Source organism: Hibiscus syriacus, unplaced genomic scaffold (assembly GCF_006381635.1).
Source record: "Hibiscus syriacus cultivar Baekdansim isolate YM2019G1 unplaced genomic scaffold, ASM638163v2 tig00111877_pilon, whole genome shotgun sequence".
Taxonomy (NCBI): Eukaryota; Viridiplantae; Streptophyta; class Magnoliopsida; order Malvales; family Malvaceae; genus Hibiscus; species Hibiscus syriacus.
In genome coordinates, this window is record NW_024063208.1 from 2,268,493 (window position 1) to 2,288,450 (window position 19,958).

At 35.3% G+C, this 19,958-nt stretch overlaps 1 pseudogene; it reads left to right on the forward strand.

Moving 5' to 3' along the window:
• Positions 1 to 548: 548 nt before the first annotated feature.
• On the forward strand, positions 549 to 18,403 carry LOC120172776 (annotated as a pseudogene).
• The last annotated feature ends 1,555 nt before the right edge of the window (positions 18,404 to 19,958 follow it).

Consider the following 19,958-nt stretch of genomic DNA (forward strand, 5'->3'; position numbering starts at 1 on the left):
GCAACCGTAGGGATGAACACCGCACTTCCATTATCGAGGTCCTCAAGACTCCTCCGACCCTTCTCTTAAAACCACACACGTTCGTAATGTTTTGACCGATTCTCCATTGAGAGATGGTCGTGTCGACCACAACGCTAATGTCCATCATTCTTTCACCCGAGAACTTCAATGTCGAACCACTCCTTAGTTATATCAACACTCGTTCAACCAACGCTCAACACTCGACCACTAAACCATCCATCGATCACAATCCTCGACAGCAAGCAAAGGCCAACACCCCCGCGTCTTCTCAAGCAAGAAATTATGCCTTTCACCAAGACCCCAAATGAACTCATTGAAGACACTTATAATAACCCAAGCTACCCTTAGATTAACACGAAAACCTTCACTGCTTCCATGTGTTCATAGCCGAACCAACCATTAACCCTAAAACGTGCAAACAGCCACCCAAACCCAAAAAAAAAAACAAAAAACGTGATTAAAGAACCCAATGAGAGGAAGACCTAGAAAAGCAAAATGGGAACGATAGACTTTACCTTTCGACAACGATGACTCTTGGTGGCCAGAGGCTCCGTTCATCGATCGAACGGTCAACACGTAAGAAGCAACGCGATGATCAACATAATCTGACCACGGCTCAATCCAACGGATTAATCGCACGTAATCGAAGGTAAAAGGGTCAAGATTTTCATTTTCCCCCTTGTCTTTAAGTTTGAAATATGCGGCAGCTGTGTAATGTGAATTTAGGGTAAAAAACCCTTTAAAACTAACCCATTTGTTTCATGTAACCCACGTGCATTTGGTTTTTATTTTTTTAATTGTATTTTATTATTTCTTTTTATTATTATTTCTTTTTTTATTAACTTTTATTTATCTTTGTTATCTATTGTATTTATTTTATTATTATTATACTAATATTTTTTTCTTTTTTCATATTTATTTTTTATTTTACAATCTACCAATATTTTTAACTTTTAAGGGTATTTTAATCCTTCAGAGGTAAGTAATTCGAATCGAACCTTTTAAATTTTAATTTTAATTTTCGCAAATAAAGACAACCAACAAATTAATTGGTACTGAAAGGGCAGTTCAAGGGTGATAATCTTCCTTGACCGTAACCGAGTCCCGAACCCGACACATTTCTGGTAAAACGCAGATTAGGTAAGATGGTGTCCGATCCACCTAAATATTTTTTTAAAGTGATCGGTGACGACTCTAATCCACTAATTTCAAGTCGAAGACCAATTCCGGGCCCAACCGAAATACGGTCGCGACAGCTTGGCGACTCCACTAGGGACAGATAAGTGAGTCAGGCCGAAATTAATTTCCGGTTGTCTTTTTTTAGTGAAAATGGTAAATTTAAATTTTATTTATTCGATTTCAATTATTTATCTTTGATTATTTTTCAAATAAATAGTTGTAATTTTGCTTTTTTTATATAAGATTTTTCAAACTTTTCATCTCAGGCTGCATATCCAAGCTCCAAACCCTTTTAAGTGGGAGTGAAAGCGACGCCTTCGTAGGAATTTATTCTCCGTATGGCCTAGCAAGTAACATTCGAGATTCATATACCTTATGCTTTCGTGTGAATTTATTCCCCGTATGGGCATAAGGGAATGTTTACTCTCGAGTTGAACTTAGTCCACATAAGCTTGTAATGGGCTTAGGACTAAGGTGGCGTTTGGTTGGATGAAATCCCTAGGAATTGGGGGGAATTGGAATCCAATTCTACCACTTTCCTATATTTGGTTCAAGTTTTCCAAGGGAATTGGAATCCCTCATGGCTTCAACTTTCCATCAAGTGAGGGAATTGAAATTTGACCATACTACCCTCGTCAATCTTTTGGTATCTTATTCATATATTGAATAAAAATATTTTTTTATTATTTCGGGTCGGGTTTCTAATTCATATATTGGGTCGGGTCGGGTGAAACTTTATTTTGGTAGGGTCGGGTCGGTTTTTTAAGTGTGATATTCGGGTAGGGTCGAGTTCGGGTTTAGGGTGAAAAATACTCGACCCGAAAATATATATAATTTTACCTTATATATTTAGGAATAATTACAAAAATGCCCCTCTCTCTATATATATTTTCAATTAAGTCACTGTTTTTATTGAATAAAAATAATTTTTTATTATTTCGGGTCGGATTTCTAATTCATATATTCGGGTCGTTTCGGGTGAAACTTTATTTTGTTCGGGTCGGGTCGGGTTTTTTAAGTGTGATATTCGGGTCAGGTTTTTTAAGTGTGATATTCAGGTCGGGTCGGGTTCGGGTTTAGGGTAAAAAAACCGGACCGACCCGAAAAAATATATATAATTTTACCTTATATATTTAGGAATAATTACAATAATACCCCTCTATATATAATTTTTTTTCAATTAAGTCAATGTTTTTATTGAATAAAAATATTTTTTTATTATTTTGTGTCTTGTCGGGCCGGGTTTCTAATTCATATATTGAATAAAAATAGTTTTTGGTATATTTTTTTGTAACTAATTAACATACTCCGATTGGAATGTATAAAAATATTGCTCTATCTTTTGGTAACTTATTAACATATTTTAATTGCGATGATTTTAACTTATAATGTTTATTAGCATGATTTTTATAATTTATTGAAATGAATAATCAATCAATAAAATCAAAATTTAATATTTTTTAATTTTTTATAATATATTACTACATGTAAGTGTAAAACAAATTAAAATAAAGCAAAAAAACTAGAAGGACAATTCTGTCATTTTACATTACTGAAATCAAATTCATCTGACATGTCTGCGAACCAAACAGAATATGGAATTGGATCCAATTCCATTTCCTGCCAACCAAACAGAATATGGAATTGGATTCCAATTCCTGAAAGATTCCAATTCCTTCATAGATTCCAATTCCCTCATAAACATTCCAGCGAACCAAACGCCACCTAAGGGTCTGGCAAGCCCAAGGGGGCACCAGCAAGAAAAACTCGGGCACCATTTTTAGAACCGAAACCGGGAGAGTACAGGGAATTAGAGCCCACCCCACAACCTCATTTCAAACCCAAGGCTGCTTTGATATTATTTCCTACTTTATTTCTGTTCAAAGCATATGAACTATAAATTTATGCGGTCAGGACTGGTTCAAAATTAACATATGAGATAGAGATCATGTTCGGGTAGGAATAATAAGCATGTGGGGTAGGACTTTTCATTTTTATCATTTTTTTATTATCCTTATCTCACTAACTATTTCCTTTCATTTTTGTTCTTTTTCATTTTTCATCATTTACATCATTCGAAAGAGGTGTTGATCCACCAAAAATGTGTTTGTTAAACATGAATAATCTGAATTAATGGACAAAGAGATTATAATACAAGAGATGGAAAACACAGAAGTCCAGCTGTGGTTAGAGAATACTCAGGATGGACAGGGATTTACATTATGCACATCAAACGTCAACTTTTTGCGCTGACAAAGGTTGTAGGGGCAAGACGAGGAAAATGTTACTGACCCGGACGATCCTTTCGAAAACTACGAGAATAAGATGGAGAAACCCTAGCTAAGCTGGAGACCATTATTGACGAATTCAAGAAACAAACTGATAAACTTCGGATAGAAGGCTCCAATGGCACTTTCGTTAAAAACAAGCTCGGCAGAGAATGAAAGTCGGAGATACAGTCCTTCGAAACCTCTTTTTGGGGCAAGTAGTTTGTCACTGGCACAAGTTTAGCTAAAGGAGTTGGAACAGTTTGACAGGATATTCAACCGGTGGCAAAAAAAAGATGGAAGATGAATCAACTTGTCTGGGGCTATTCGAGGTCTATACCATCAAAATGTTTTTTGTCTCTCCAGACGTAACACTTTTGTCCTAATAAGGATTATTCATAATAACAGACACATTTTTTGGATCAATGCCTCGGACATTTCATTCATCATGCATTTAGACATATTTTGCATTTTTATTTTTTTGCATTTTGTTATTTTTTTGCATTCACATTAACTAACGGAAGAATATCTCATCAAAAGGAGCAAATATTGGATACACCACCTCAAGTGTTGGACACGCCGCATCCGCAGAACACTCGCTTGAAAAAGAAGAAGATATAAGCAAGAATCACACAAATCGAGGAGAATATGCTGTGTTGAAAACATTTTGATATTTCGATATAACAAATTAAGTTAAATGAATTTTAAGATTTTCCAAAATGATTTTCTAAAGTAAGTTCGATAAATTTATTCGAATATAAAAACATTACTCCAAATATTTCAAAAATCATTTTTAATCCTTACTTAAGTGTAAAATTAAGTTTTAATCTTAAAACAATTTCAAAATAATCTTTCAAAGTATTTCGAACCATTTCAAACCCAAAATTTCCAGATTGCTCAGAGGGAACCGATTCCCTCCCATAGGGGGTATCGATTCCCCCCTGAATGGTTTGACTCCGAGATTTCCAGAATGCTCGGAGGGAACCGATTCCCCCATAGGGGGTACCGATTCCCCCTTGTTCAACGGTCGAAATATTTGAATTTTACACTTAGGGAACCGATTCCCTATAAGGAGGAACCGATTCCCCCCACGCTCCAAGCTGTTTTATTAATTGTTTTCACACTAAAACGACTATATTATCTTCATTAATTATTCCCAACGTTTAGAAGTGATTCAATGTGTATTTAAACAAGTTTTGAAGCCCTTGATCAGCAAGAAATCATAGAGAAACAAGAGAGAAAGCATCAAACACCAAGTTTGTGCAAATCAAGCCAATTTTTCCTTTCAATATTCATTTTGCTTTCAAGAACACCATTTGTGCTCATTTGTAATTATCTTTGAGTGTTCTTTTCTTGTTCTAGAATTGTGCAAACATCTTACCTTGTGAGGTTTTCTTGTAAGTTTGCAAATTTGTAATCTTCTCTTTGGGAAAAAGAGTGTTCTCAAGAGTTGGGGTATACTCTTGAGGGATTTTGTAAGGTTATCTCTTTGACCTCAAAAGAAAGAACAAATTAGTGAATTTGTTGGAAAATCCTTAGTGTGGATAGCTAAGGTAGTGGACGTAGACTTTGTTTGAGAATGTCGAACCACTGTAAATCGCTGTGCAAATACTTTCAATTTTTCTGCAAAAGCTTCCATGAAATTTTTAATTGCCAATTCACCCCCCTCTTGGCCGATTCCGTCGATCGATTAACTCAACAATTGGTATCAGAGCCTCACTCATTTGAAGGTTTAACCGCCTCTTGAGTAGATCCGGGAAGAATTAAATCGATAAAGATGGCGTCCACTTCCGGTTCATTCTCCATGGAAGAATCCAGACCAATTGACGTGCCTCCTCACTTCAATGGAACATATTATCGTCGTTGGAAGAGGTGTATGATGATGTTCATCAAAGCTTTTGATATGGAAGCTTGGATGATAATCAAGAAAGGATATTCCTCTCCTACTAAGAAGGCAAAGAAGTGGAGTGTTCAAGAACGGAATGAAGCTCAACAAAACTCAAAGGCTATGCACATGTTGTGTTGTGCAATTGTTCCTAATGTATATAAAGGAGTTTCTTCTTGTTTAAGTGCCAAGGAAATGTGGGAAAAGCTTGATGAGATCTATAGAGACGAGGAAAAAGAAGAACCAATAAAAGTGATATCTCTATTAGCTCTCACAGAGCCAAAGGTATCTTTTAACTCAAATAGATTAAATTCAAAATCCTTTAGTGAGTTACAAGATGCTTATGATAAATTGTTTTCGGAGTTTGAGATCATGAACTCCAAATACAATAAATTGATTTATAAATTTATAGCTAAAAATGAGCTTATTTTGAAAGCTAAAACAGACTTGGAAAATCAAAATGAAATGTTGAAAAAGGAGTTAGAGCTTTCAAAAATAAAATCTGAAAACTTTGAAAAAGAAATTTTCAAATTAAATAACCTTCTTTTAGAAATCAAAATGGATTTTGAAAAACAAAATGAAATGCTGAAGAAGGATTTAGAATTTTCAAAAATGAAGTTTGAAAATATTGAAAAAGAAAATTTCGATTTGAAAGTTAAGCTTGAATGCCTAACAAAAGAAAAAGAAATCATTTCAAATAATTCAATAATGACAATATGCTCACATTGTCATTATCATGGTCATAAGGAACATACTTGTCCTTTAAAGAAAGGAAAACGATTTAAAATTAGACAAGTATGGGTTCCAAAAGAAACAAGAGGGATTGAAACTAATGTTCAAGGATCCAAAGCAATTTGGATACCAAAATCCACCTAAATGTCTCTTGTAGATGTGTGGGAGCAATGGTGATGAAGATGATGATATTCAAGATGCTATAGCCACACATGAAAAAGGAATGGGTAACCTCTAAACTTAATGTTATTATTTTATTTGGTTGCTCATTTAGTTTGTGCATACATGAGGTTTTAAATATTGAATAATTTTTGATTTTGCATAATTGTTTTATTCTCATGTATGTTGAAAATATTGTTATGATGAACATTTTAAGTTATATTTATTTTTCAGAATTTTAGTTCATCATAATAAAACTTGGTCAAAATTTTAACGTAATTGATATTCATTTTAAACCATTGATATAAATTTTCAAACAATTTAATTTTTGACCTTAAATTTTGTTTTAATGTTTATGCGAGTAATTTCAAAGTTTCAATGATATCTCTCTAAATCGATATCAATCTTTAATGCATAACATCTTTATAAAAACTTTATGCATATGCTCTTAATTTTGATAATCAACATTGCATAATGGTTTATATGTGAATGGGTTAAAGCATAATCTTTTGAATAATGAATTTGACAAAAGATACAATGTCTTATTTTCTTTTAAATTAAAAGTCTGCAAAATTGATTGACATTGCATCTATTTCGATTATGCTTATTGGTCATAAATAGGAAACATATACATGATGCATTTATATTTTATTTACATGACTATTTTTGTGCCTAGTTGCTAAGGATGAGCATGATAGTTGGTTATGGCATAGGAGACTAGGATATGCTAGTATGAGTGTTTTGCAACGGTTAATTCAAGGAGACTTAGTAAGAGAGTTGCCTAAGCTTAAATTTGATAATGATAAAATCTGTGATGCTTGTGCTAAAGGAAAACAAAAGCGAGTTTCTTTTAAATCTATTAATGATGTATCAACTAGTAGAGTATTACAATTGATCCATTTAGATCTTTTTGGGCCAACTAAAACTACTAGCTTGGGTGGAAAACAATATGCATTTGTCTTGGTAGATGACTATTCTAGATATACTTGGGTTCTATTTTTAAATACTAAATATGAAGCATTAGAACAATTCATCACGTTTTCAAAAGTAATCCAAAATGAAAAAGGTTACTCTATAACTAGTGTTAGGAGTGATCATGGAACTGAATTTGAAAATCTTGGATTTACTGAATTTTGTAACTCTAACGGTATTAGCCATAATTTTTCAGCACCTAGAACCCCTCAACAAAATGGAGTTGTTGAGAGGAAAAATCGAACTTTAGAAGAAATGGCTAGAACCATGCTTTGTGAAAATAATTTGCCAAAATATTTTTGGGCGGAAGCCACAAATACCGCTTGTTATGTTGTAAATCGAGTAATGATTAGGCCAATTTTAAAGAAAACTCCATATGAAATTCTCAAAAATAAAAAGCCTAACATTAGCTATTTTCATCCTTTTGGATTTTAAATGTTTTGTTTTAAACAACGGTAAAGAAAATCTTGGCAAATTTGATGCTAAAAGTGATGAAGGAATTTTTTTTGGGTTATTCCTTAAATTCTAAAGCTTATCGTGTATTTAATAAAAGAACTTTAGTTGTAGAAGAGTCTATACATGTTGTTTTCAATGATAATCCCCTTCCGAGGAAGGATTCTCCTGTTAATGATGATGTAGGTATTGTACAAGCAAATGACGTTAGACATGACGTTGGAGAATCATCATCAAAGGAAGAAACAAAAGATGAGGAAACTCATGATCCCCTCGAGAATCCAACCATTGAAGAAAGGGAAGTATCTTTTCCAAGAGAGTACAACTATGTCAAGGATGGTGAAATTATAGGTGATCCATCAAAAGGGGTAACCACTCGATCTTCTCTTAGAAATATCTGTAATTATGTTGCATTTATTTTATGCATAGAGCCTAAGAACATCAAAGAAGCATTAAAAGATGAACATTGGATTATGGCTATACAAGAAGAATTAAATCAATTTGAGAGAAGTAAAGTATGGACATTAGTTGAAAGGCCTAGTAATAAATCTACTGTAGGTACTAGATGGGTTTTTAGAAATAAACTTGATGAAAGTGGTAATATAGTGAGGAACAAGGCTAGACTTGTTGCTCAAGGCTATACTCAAGAAGAAGGCATAGACTATGATGAAACATACGCTCCCGTAGCTAGGATGGAAGCAATTAGAATGTTATTGGCATTTGCATGTTTCAATGAATTTAAATTATATCAAATGGATGTTAAAAGTGCATTTTTAAATGGTTTTATAAAAGAAGAAGTGTACGTGGAACAACCTCCAGGTATTGAAGATTCAAATTTTCCGGATCATGTTTTAAAATTGACAAAAGCTCTTTATGGTTTAAAACAAGCTCCTAGAGCTTGGTATGAAAGATTGTCAAATTTTTTAATTGAAAAAGATTTTTTAAAAGGAAAGGTTGACACTACATTGTTTTTAAAGAGAAAAGGTAAAGATTTATTAGTAGTTCAAATTTATGTTGATGATATAATATTTGGTTCTACTAATGATGTTCTTTGCCAAGAATTTTCTAAGCTAATGCAAAGTGAGTTTGAGATGAGCATGATGGGGGAGCTCTCATTTTTCTTGGGACTCCAAATCAAGCAAAGAAAAGATGGCATCTTCATTAATCAAGCTAAGTACGTCAAAGATATGCTCAAGAAGTTTGGACTGGAAAATGGGAAACCTCATAACACTCCAATGAGCTCTTCAACAAAGCTTGACTTAGATGAAGGAGGTAAATGTGTAGATATTAAATTATATAGGTCAATGATTGGCTCTTTGCTTTATCTAACTGCAAGTAGACCGGACATTATGTTTAGTGTTTGCTTATGTGTTAGATTTCAATCATGTCCTAAGGAATCACATTTACTAGTTGTTAAGAGAATCTTTAGATACCTTAAGGACACTCCTAGTTTAGGACTTTGGTATCCTAGAGACTCTAGCTTTAGCTTGCATGCCTTTTCTGATGCGGATTATGGAGGATGCAAATTAGATAGGAAAAGCACCTCCGGTACTTGTCAATTCCTTGGAAATATGTTGATTTCTTGGTTTTCAAAGAAACAAAATTGTGTTGCATTATCTACCACTGAAGCGGAATACATTTCAGCCGGTAGTTGCTGTGCACAAGTTTTATGGATGAAACAACAACTTTTTGATTATGGAATTGAAGTAGGTACCATTCCTATCAAGTGTGACAATACTAGTACTATTTGTCTCACTAAAAATCCCATCCAACACTCTAGAACTAAGCACATTGAAATAAGACATCACTTCATTAGAGACCATGTCACTAAGGAAGATGTAGTTCTAGAATTTGTTGATACTTTGCACCAATTAGCGGATATCTTTACAAAACCCTTAGACAAGGAAAGATTTTGGACACTTAGGAGAGAATTAGGTTTGACCAACCTATCTTCACTTAGTGTTTAAAATAATTTTAGCACTTTTAATAAATCTTGAAAAATGCTTATAATAATAATTTTTGATTGCATTCTTGCTATTAGTTAGGGGGAGTTTGTGATTCTTAGTGAAAATTAATTTTATGTTCAAAAATCGATTAAAGATTAATTTAATTGTTTGAGCATAATTAATGTTTGATATATGAGTTACCAATACCACTAGAAAAGATTAATTTAGCATTTTGTGCTTAAAAAAATCGGATTTTAGCATTTTGGTGCAGAGGGAATCGATCCCCCATGAGGGAACCGATTCCCCCTTTGAAGGGGAACCGATTCCCCCCCACAGGGGAATCGATACCCCCCTGGGTTCTGTTAAAATCGGGCAAAACCCTTCAAAACATTCAAAAACCCTCCATTTTCTTCCTTGCCGACCAAACTCTCTCCATTTCTCCTTTCTTGCCTCAAATCAACGATATTAATCGGAATTCGCTTCAAATATCATCTTTTAAACCTGTTGGAGTCATTAAAATCGTGCAAACAACATCTAAATCCCCTCAATCTTCATCTTTCAAGGTAAATTTTTTTTTTCAAAACTTCTATTTCATCAATTTATAAACATAGAACTAGTTTTAATTAGTTCTAGGATGAACTTTAGATCGGGCATTAATTGTGTTTCAATTGAATTATGTTGTTGTTATGAAAACTATATTGTTTCTCAAAAACCGTATTTTTCAAAAGTTTTCAAAAACTTTGCCCATTAGGATTGATTTAGAGAACCTTGAAATATTGAGGACTCAATTGAGTTTTGGGATTGATTGAATTACATACATGTGTTTTTTAAATTTGCAGGTTACATATTCTATTCCGATTCTTAAACCATGTCAAATCCTAAACGACCTAGGACATTGTCTAGTCGCTCAAGTCAAAACCGACCTCTTATTCCTCCACCCAATCCAAATAACCTAAATATGACCATTATGAACTCTTGTTTCAACGTACCTGGTTATGGACAAGATCTATACCATATGTACCATACTTGTTTTGAGTCATATAAAATCTGGGAAGAGTGTATCCCTTCGATCCAAGCTATAGAAGATATGGACTTCCAATATCTTCCTACTCTTAAATCCTAGAAGTTTTATAAACTCTTTTAACTCAAACCTTTGGTTTATCATCAATTAGTCCGTATTTTTCTATTCCAATGTGGTATGTGTCCAAAACGAGCTCCGATCTGAAACTATAGGAATTTGATCCTATCTTTTAGGATAATTCATTTTTATTGACTCCGGCACAATCGCTACCCATTTTGGACTAGATACTTCAGGTTTAATAAAAAAAAAGGGACTGTGGATTCACCTTATAAGTCTAAGGATAGTGAGAGTACCCTAAGAACTTATCGTGATAGATTCCTTCATTATTTGATCTCTTGGTGGTTTAGACCATCCGGAGGTAGGTACTCCTCCCTTAGGAACATAGATATATGGTGGATATATTGTATCCAACATAAAAAAGAAGATTTATCTGCCACATATCATTTTTAGTGAGTTTCCATAAACATTGTTCCTTCCAAGAATATAGAAACCTTGGTTTATGGTTGTCTCCTTAGTAATTTGTTTATCAAACTCGGTCTTTGGGTCAATGGGTTTATCGTCCCGAACTCAGAACTTTTAATTGTGAAACATTTTGATGTTCATGGATTGTTTTATTTTGGGTGTTTGAATTTGTTGGATAAATGGATACTTGAACTTATATGCTTATATATTTGGTTTGATTTTCACTTACATTTTAAGCTTAATGTTTATTTTTGCATCATTTACATATTAGTTGCATTATGACCAATTTTTGTCATTTCACATTAATTATGAATATTGATTATGAAACTAATGGCTAACGTTTCTCTTGCTTATGATCTTAGCAGCTTATGCATACATATACCTAATCAAATGGCTTAATATTTTTCACGTTTATTTGAATCTTTTTGATTTAACAAAAAGGGGGAGAAGAAGTGTGTTTAAGTGTGTGTGTTTTTAAAATGATAAATGGGAAAAGTGTTAAAGTAAGGGGGAGTAATTTCAAAACTTGATTTCAAAATCTTAAAATTACTAAAATGTTTTGTTATATCAAAAAGGGGGAGATTGTTGAAAACATTTTGATATTTCGATATAACAAATTAAGTTAAATGAATTTTAAGATTTTCCAAAATGATTTTCTAAAGTATGTTCGATAAATTTATTCGAATATAAAAACATTACTCCAAATATTTCAAAAATCATTTTTAATCCTTACTTAAGTGTAAAATTAAGTTTTAATCTTAAAACATTTCAAAATAATCTTTCAAAGTATTTCGAACCATTTCAAACCCAAAATTTCCAGATTGCTCAGAGGGAACCGATTCCCTCCCATAGGGGGTACCGATTCCCCCTGAATGGTTTGACTCCGAGATTTCCAGAATGCTCGGAGGGAACCGATTCCCCCATAGGGGGTACCGATTCCCCCTGTTCAACGGTCGAAATATTTGAATTTTACACTTAGGGAACCGATTCCCTATAAGGAGGAACCGATTCCCCCCACGCTCCAAGCTGTTTTATTAATTGTTTTCACACTAAAACGGCTATATTATCTTCATTAATTATCCCCAACGTTTAGAAGTGATTCAATGTGTATTTAAACAAGTTCTGAAGCCCTTGATCAGCAAGAAATCATAGAGAAACAAGAGAGAAAGCATCAAACACCAAGTTTGTGCAAATCAAGCCAATTTTTCCTTTCAATATTCATTTTGCTTTCAAGAACACCATTTGTGCTCATTTGTAATTATCTTTGAGTGTTTTTTTCTTGTTCTAGAATTGTGCAAACATCTTACCTTGTGAGGTTTTCTTGTAAGTTTGCAAATTTGTAATCTTCTCTTTGGGAAAAAGAGTGTTCTCAAGAGTTGGGATATACTCTTGAGGGATTTTGTAAGGTTATCTCTTTGGCCTCAAAAGAAAGAACAAATTAGTGAATTTTTGGAAAATCCTTAGTGTGGATAGCTAAGGTAGTGGACATAGACTTTGTTTGAGAAAGTCGAACCACTGTAAATCGCTGTGCAAATACTTTCAATTTTTCTGCAAAAGCTTCCACGAAATTTTTAATTGCCAATTCACCCCCCTCTTGGCCGATTCCGTCGATCGATTAACTCAACATGCTGAAGTTACAAAGAGAGCTATAAGATAAGATAAACCAGAGTAGTCTGAGTACTCTGGATACAATCAAGAAAAGCCAAGAGTCCTTGGTCGATCAAATTGTGGCCAAGTTATATGGTCTACATCAAGCGAGTGCACCTGGGGCAGGTTCATCAGAAGGGGTAGCTAAGTCACCTACCCCACAAGTGGTTATCACTCCTGGAACCATACCCGAACTTCAAGGGGAACTATTCACTACAAAGGTAAAAACCCCGTCTGATGTAAAAATACATATTGTTATATTTAACCTTGAGAATAATTTGGGTTATTACCATGTACCAGATTTGGACGAAGACAACAAAATAGAGAAGATGGAGGAAAACATCAAGCAATTGGAGGATCAAATGAAGGTAATCAAAGGAGACCATGACTACCATGGAGTCGATGCTGTAGAACTCAGTATAGTCCCAGACTTGGTTATTCATCTGAAATTCAAGTCCCCGAAATTCAAAAAGTTTGACGAAAACAGTTGCCTATCCGCTCACATCACCATATTCTGTCAAAAGATGACATGATATGGAGGAAACAACCAACTATTGATCCACTACTTCTAGGATAGTCTATCAGGCTCAGCCATTCGGTGGTACAATCAACTAAGCCGATGATATATCAAGACCTGGAAAGACCTGGCCAAGTCATTTCTAGAATAATACAAGCACGTCAATTATATGAGGCCAGATCGAGTTATGCTACAAAGCATGGAAAAGAATCATAATGAGAGTTTCAGGCAACATGCACAAAAATGAAGGGATTTGACTGTACAAGTTCATCCACCTTTGGATGAAAAGGAAACCCGAAAGCTTTTCGTACAGACCCTGAAGGCTCCATACTTCGGACACCTGGTTGCAATCACATCAGGAAGCTTTTCAGACTTGGTTATTGCAGGAGAAATGATTGAGTCGGTCATAAAGCAAGGCAAGATTAAAGATGAGGAGGCCAGTAAGAAACCTTCTATAAGGGGGAGGGATTGAGAGGTTAACAACATCAAATGCTTCAATAAAGGTGTTACAATATCCATCCCAAAATCAACTGCAGTTATACCGTCAGGTACTTCTGAATAAGATTCTAGAGAATCTAGGAAGGAAATGGAGCATTTCGACCCTATTCCGATGACATACAAAGAGCTTTATCAATAACTTTTTGACACTCACGTAGTGTCACCATATCCGGTGGAACCCATGAAGCCCCTGTACCCCAAGTGGTATGATGAAAATGCTCATTGTGAATATCACGCGGTGTCCTAGGGCACATTATTGAGAGCTGTTACGCATTCAAGAGAGTCGTACAAAAGATGCGTAACAAGAACTAGATTGACTTCAATAACTTGGGGGCATCCAAGTGAGGAAGATCATTTCATCATTTGAGGCATTCTGTTTGAATTTGTTTTTCATATTTTCTCAAGTTTTTTGTAAGGACTTTTTAATAAATTTATGTTACTTTAAAGATGTTGAGCAATGAATCACATTTTCAAACTTGCAATTCTTTGAATATTAACGTAATTAAAAAACTCTGTAAATGATTCAGAGTTACAGATCTTTTACAGGTTAACATGGTCAAAAACTGATAAAACAATGACTTTTGACCTTAACCAGAAGATGCGCTCAAACGTCGTACCCTTCTCTTATAAATAACCAATGTAGCATTCTCCCTTCATAAGGCTTGGTATTTAGATGTGCATAGGTGCAGACAACATAAGGCATCTTTGGCATATTACATTACTATACTTTTTGTTTAAGACGTTCAGTGATGATAGTGATCTTCACAGATGGAATAGTCGAGTAATCAAATCTAGTTTAGGTAGTTGCTTGGAAATTGAACTCTAAAGATGAGATTTCTTGACTTTTAACAAAACCTAGACTATAACAGGTTCTTCTTTAAAAACTTAAGAAATTGGATTTGTATACCCAGATTATAATATTATATATATATACAATAAAGCTTGAGTTGTCCCTCTAGAGCAATTGGTTAAACGCCCCGGCTTTATGGATAGTATTCAGTTAGCCTGAAAAAGGTGATTATACTATATAATAAAGCTTGAGTTGTCCCTCTAAGGCAATTGGTTAAACGCCCCGGCTTTATGGATAAGATTCAGCTAACCTGATAAAGGTGTTTACATATTGAGCTGTCCCTCTAGAGCAATTGGTTAAACGCCCCAGCTTTATGGATTCAGCTAGCCAGATAATGGAAAATTTAAATAAGGAGTTTCGGTAAAGATGGACTAAGGGAGTTAAGGAACACATGTTATAGTCAAATTCACACGAATACTCAAGAATTTCATTTTTAGACCGATATTTCTGCACTACCTTTGTTAGATGAGCTTACGAAACGTGAACAAATTGAAGATTTCAGAGAACCGAAATAGAAGGTCTAGTAATTGATAATGCTAGTTGCGTCATTTTGTCCGCATCCAATTAAAATGTCAAGCCAAAGAAAAAGCATGTTGCGATGTTTCAAAAAAATGACATTTTGGGTGGCCGAAACCTTAAAAAGGAGGCCAACCTAAATCCAACTCATCCATTTGAACATTTGTCAAAGAGCTATAACTCTGAAAGCATTAAAAAGTTATTGATTTCTTTGATATTCTTTGAACTCATGTTTATGATTTGATTCAATTGCGAGCTTGAATTAAGGAGCAATATTTTACAGAATTTTTATATCTTTTTCCCTCTTAAAATAAAAGAAAGGAGAAAAACAGTTTCAAACAAGACAATCTCATATATGAAAGGCTGCAACCCGAGAAGAAAATGGGGCATGGTTAATTCCAAGGACAAGACCAGTAGACAAAAATGAGGCTCCATCCAAGGGATAAAACATAATTAATTCATGTTGTATGCATCTTAGACATACTTAAGAGCATCGCATTTATCATTTTTAGCATACATAATTTTTTACAGCTTTTTGAGTCAAGTTTCAACTTCAAGAAGAAAAATACTCGATTCAAAAGCACATTCAAAAGTTGGTGGTGGTTGCTCGACCTCACAGTAAAGGGGCGATTGTCTGACGACAAAATAACTTTTTGAGTCTCGTTCAGAGTCAATTTCAACTTCACATCGAAGGATATTGAACTCGAAGTGACACAATTTACTCGAGATTGGATTTCAACTTCACAACGAATGATATCCAACTCAAAGCAATATTCATCTTTAGATTGGATTTCAACTTCACGACGAAGTATATCCAATTCAAGGCTCAACTTCATAACGAAGGGTTCATCCACGGTTTCAACTTCACGACGAAGGGAATCGTGCTCACCAGCAACATTCATTGGATTTCAACTTCACGACGAAGGATATCCAATTCAAGGCTCAACTTCACAACGAAGGGGTCATCCACGGTTTCAACTTTACGATGAAGGGAATCATGCTCACTAGCAACATTCATTGGATTTCAACTTCACGACGAATGATATCCAATTCAAGGCTCAACTTCACAACGAATGGGCCATCCACGGTGTCAACTTCACGACGAAGGGAATCGTGCTCACCAGAACATTCATTGGATTGCAACTTCACGACAAAATATATCCATTCAAGGCTCAACATCACAACGAATGGGTCATCCACGGTTTCAACTTCACGACGAAGGGAATCATGCTCACCAGTAACATTCATATTTAGATTGGATTTCAACTTTACAACGAAGGATATCCAATTTAAGGCTCAACTTCATAACGAAGGGGCCATCCACGGTTTCAACTTCACGACGGAGGGAATCGTGCTCACCAGTAACATTCATCTTTAGATTGGATTTCAACTTCACGACGAAGGATATCCAATTCAAGGCTCAACTTCACAACGAATGGGCCATCCACAGTTTAAACTTCATGACGAAGGGAATCATGCCCACCAGCAACATTCATCTTCATTTCAACAACGAAGGATTCCAATCATGCTTTTCAACTTACGATAGGGGGTTATCTCCCAGCCTATTACAGTATAGCTCAAGGCGAGAAGGACTATTTGTCAACAAAATACTGCCGAGTTTGATTCCATTTAGCTCGATGTCATATCAACTGCATGGTAGCAGCGAGGAACTACTTTCTGGTCAAATTTTCACAGTCAAGTCTTTAAATCGAGAAGAAGACCAAGGTCGACCAAGATTGGTAACAAAGAGACACTTTTCGATTCACCTACGATTTCGACTTCACAACGAAAGATATCGTACCCAAAAGATTGACTCAACTTCATGACGAACGAGTCATCTGTGACACAACAACGAAAAACCTGATTCATTCAAGTCAAATTTTAGCTTCACAATAAAGTATATTGGGCTAGAAGGCAATCTAGGAGCTATTTCCCAATGCTTTGAGCTCGGTTTCAACGTAACAACAAGGGTTACCGCGTTCAAGAGGTCCACGATTTCAACTTCACGATGAAGGATATCGTGCACAGGATTTTACAGTTCAGCTCAACTTCACAACGAATGAGTTACCCACGATTTCAACTTCACGATGAAGGATATCGTGCACAGGATTTTACAGTTCAGCTCAACTTCACAACGAATGAGTTACCCACGATTTCAACTTCATGAAGAAGGATATCGTGCTCAATGGATCGACTTAGTGTCACAACAAACACTATCAAGTCTCAAATCAAAGAGAATCAGACAAAAACTTATTGTCTTTTTCATCTTTGTCATATTCTTGTTAACACAAAAATGTACAAAGTGGGGCAGCTGTAGACATCCATTTTTGTCCGGGTCTACAAAAATATTATATTACTATTATTATTATATTATTATTATTATTCTATTAATTTATATGTTACAATTATTTTGCAGACAATTCTTTGTCTGATGCGGTATAACTCAACCATTGAAATCTTGGCCTATTATAGATCAAATTCTTATGAGATCTCTTGTCATTTTTGCTTTTTCAATGTTGCAAGCTCCCAGATGCAGGTTTCATGGCTTAGCTAATTTTTTATTGTGAAAGCCTCCACAATATAAGTTAGGGTGGTGTATATAATTTGAGCTTCAAGCCGCTTGCTTCCATTTATGGGATCGAAGGAGGTTACAGTAGGAGATGGACTAGAAGGCCTATGATAACTAAACAATGAAACTAAGAACAAAATATCATTGCCTAGATTAAACGGGTTGGCTCAAGATGGTTTGAATTTGCTCAATTCATTGCAATTCAATCTCGATCTTCTCTCTCCGCAACTTCCTACGATGAAGAGGTTCAGTCTGTTAAAGCTATGCTCGGAACTTGGAAAAGTCAATCCCAAAGTTTAAGAATGAGCCTTAGGAATGTGAATCTGCAAGCAAAGGATAATATGAGGAAAACTGCTCTGAAAGAGGGAACTTCTTCCCGGTGGTGGAGAAGAATCCACGGTTCGTCGGTACAATTTGCAAACAAAAGCTGGAATAACATCTGCTACAGAAAGCATCATAGAGAGTCTTCGCGGTACCTATCAATTGATGGTTTAGGAGGTTGAAAGAAGCACAAGCACACTCATGACTTTCGAGGAATCAACAGGCGCATTAAAAAAAGGCTAAAAGTGAATACAAGGGATAGAAATCATTGCTGTCATGAACTCATAATTTACTGTACACGATGCAATGCCACGATGTTATTGAATGACCCCATGTTTAACCACCACGTATCTCAACTATTCCACTACACCCTAAAAATCCGGCCATAATCTCTGGTCATTACATGCCGCTTCCCTTCCCCTATATATTCAACAAACACGCTGCTTTAAAAGGGGGAGGAGATGTAAAAATGGTCTGGCATTCAAAACGACGAAGAGCAGCATAAGCTGATACTTGTGCGCCATTCTCTTTAGCAGCCGTAGGGATGAACACCGCACTTCCATTATCGAGGTCCTCAAGACTCCTCCGACCCTTCTCTTAAAACCACACACGTTCGTAATGTTTTGACCGATTCTCCATTAAGAGATGGTCGTGTCGACCACAACGCTAATGTCCATTCTTTCACCCGAGAACTTCAATGTCGAATCACTCCTTAGTTATATCAACACTCGTTCGACCAACGCTCAACACTCGACCACTAAACCAACCATCGATCACAATCCTCGACAGCAAGCAAAGGCCAACATCCCCGCATCTTCTCAAGCCAGAAATCATGCCTTTCACCAAGACCCCAAATAAACCCATTGAAGATGCTTACAATAACCCAAGCTACCCTTAGATTAACACGGAAGCTTTCACTTCTTCCATGTGTTCATAGCCGAACCAACCATTAACCCCAAAACATACAAACGGCCACTCAATCAAAAAAGAAACAAAAAGCGTGATTAAAGAACCCAATGAGAGGAAGACCTAGAAAAGCAAAATGGGAACGATAGACTTTACCTTTCGACAACGATGACTCTTGGTGGCCAGAGGCTCCGTTCATCGATCGAACGGTCAACACGTAAGAAGCAACACAATTATCAACATAATCTGACCACGGCTCTATCCAACGGATTAATCGCACGTAATCGAGGGTAAAAGGGTCAAGATTTTCATTTCCCCCTTGCCTTTAGGTTTTAAATATGCGGCAGCTGTGCAATGTGAATTTAGGGTAAAAAACACTTTAAAACTAACACATTTGCTTCATGTAACCCACGTGCATTTGGTTTTTATTTTTTAATTGTATTTTATTATTATTTCTTTTTTTACTAACTTTTATTTATCTATTGTATTTATTTTATTATTATTATTATACTAATTTTTTTTTAATATTTATTTTTTATTTTACAATCTACCAATATTTTTGACTTTTAAGGGTATTTTAATCTGTTAGAGGTAAGTAATTCGAATCGAACGTTTTAAATTTCAATTTAAATTTAATTTTTGAAAATAAAGACTACCAACAAATTAATTGGTACCGAAAGGGCGGTTCAAGGGTGATAATCCTTCATTGATCGTAACCGAGTCCCGAACCCGACACATTTCTGGTAAAACGCAAATTAGGTAAGACGGTGTCCGATCCACCTAAATGTTTTTTTTAAAGTGATCAGTGGCGACTCAATATACTAATTTCAAGTCGAAGCCCAATTCCGAGCCCAATCGAAAGACTGCCGCGATAGTTTACTTTTTTGACTCTACGTTGTTGTCTGGTCACTAGTGCATGCAAGGCATGGTTGGAGAAGGATTGCGGGTAATGCGTTGTTTTTGGATAAAATTACGTG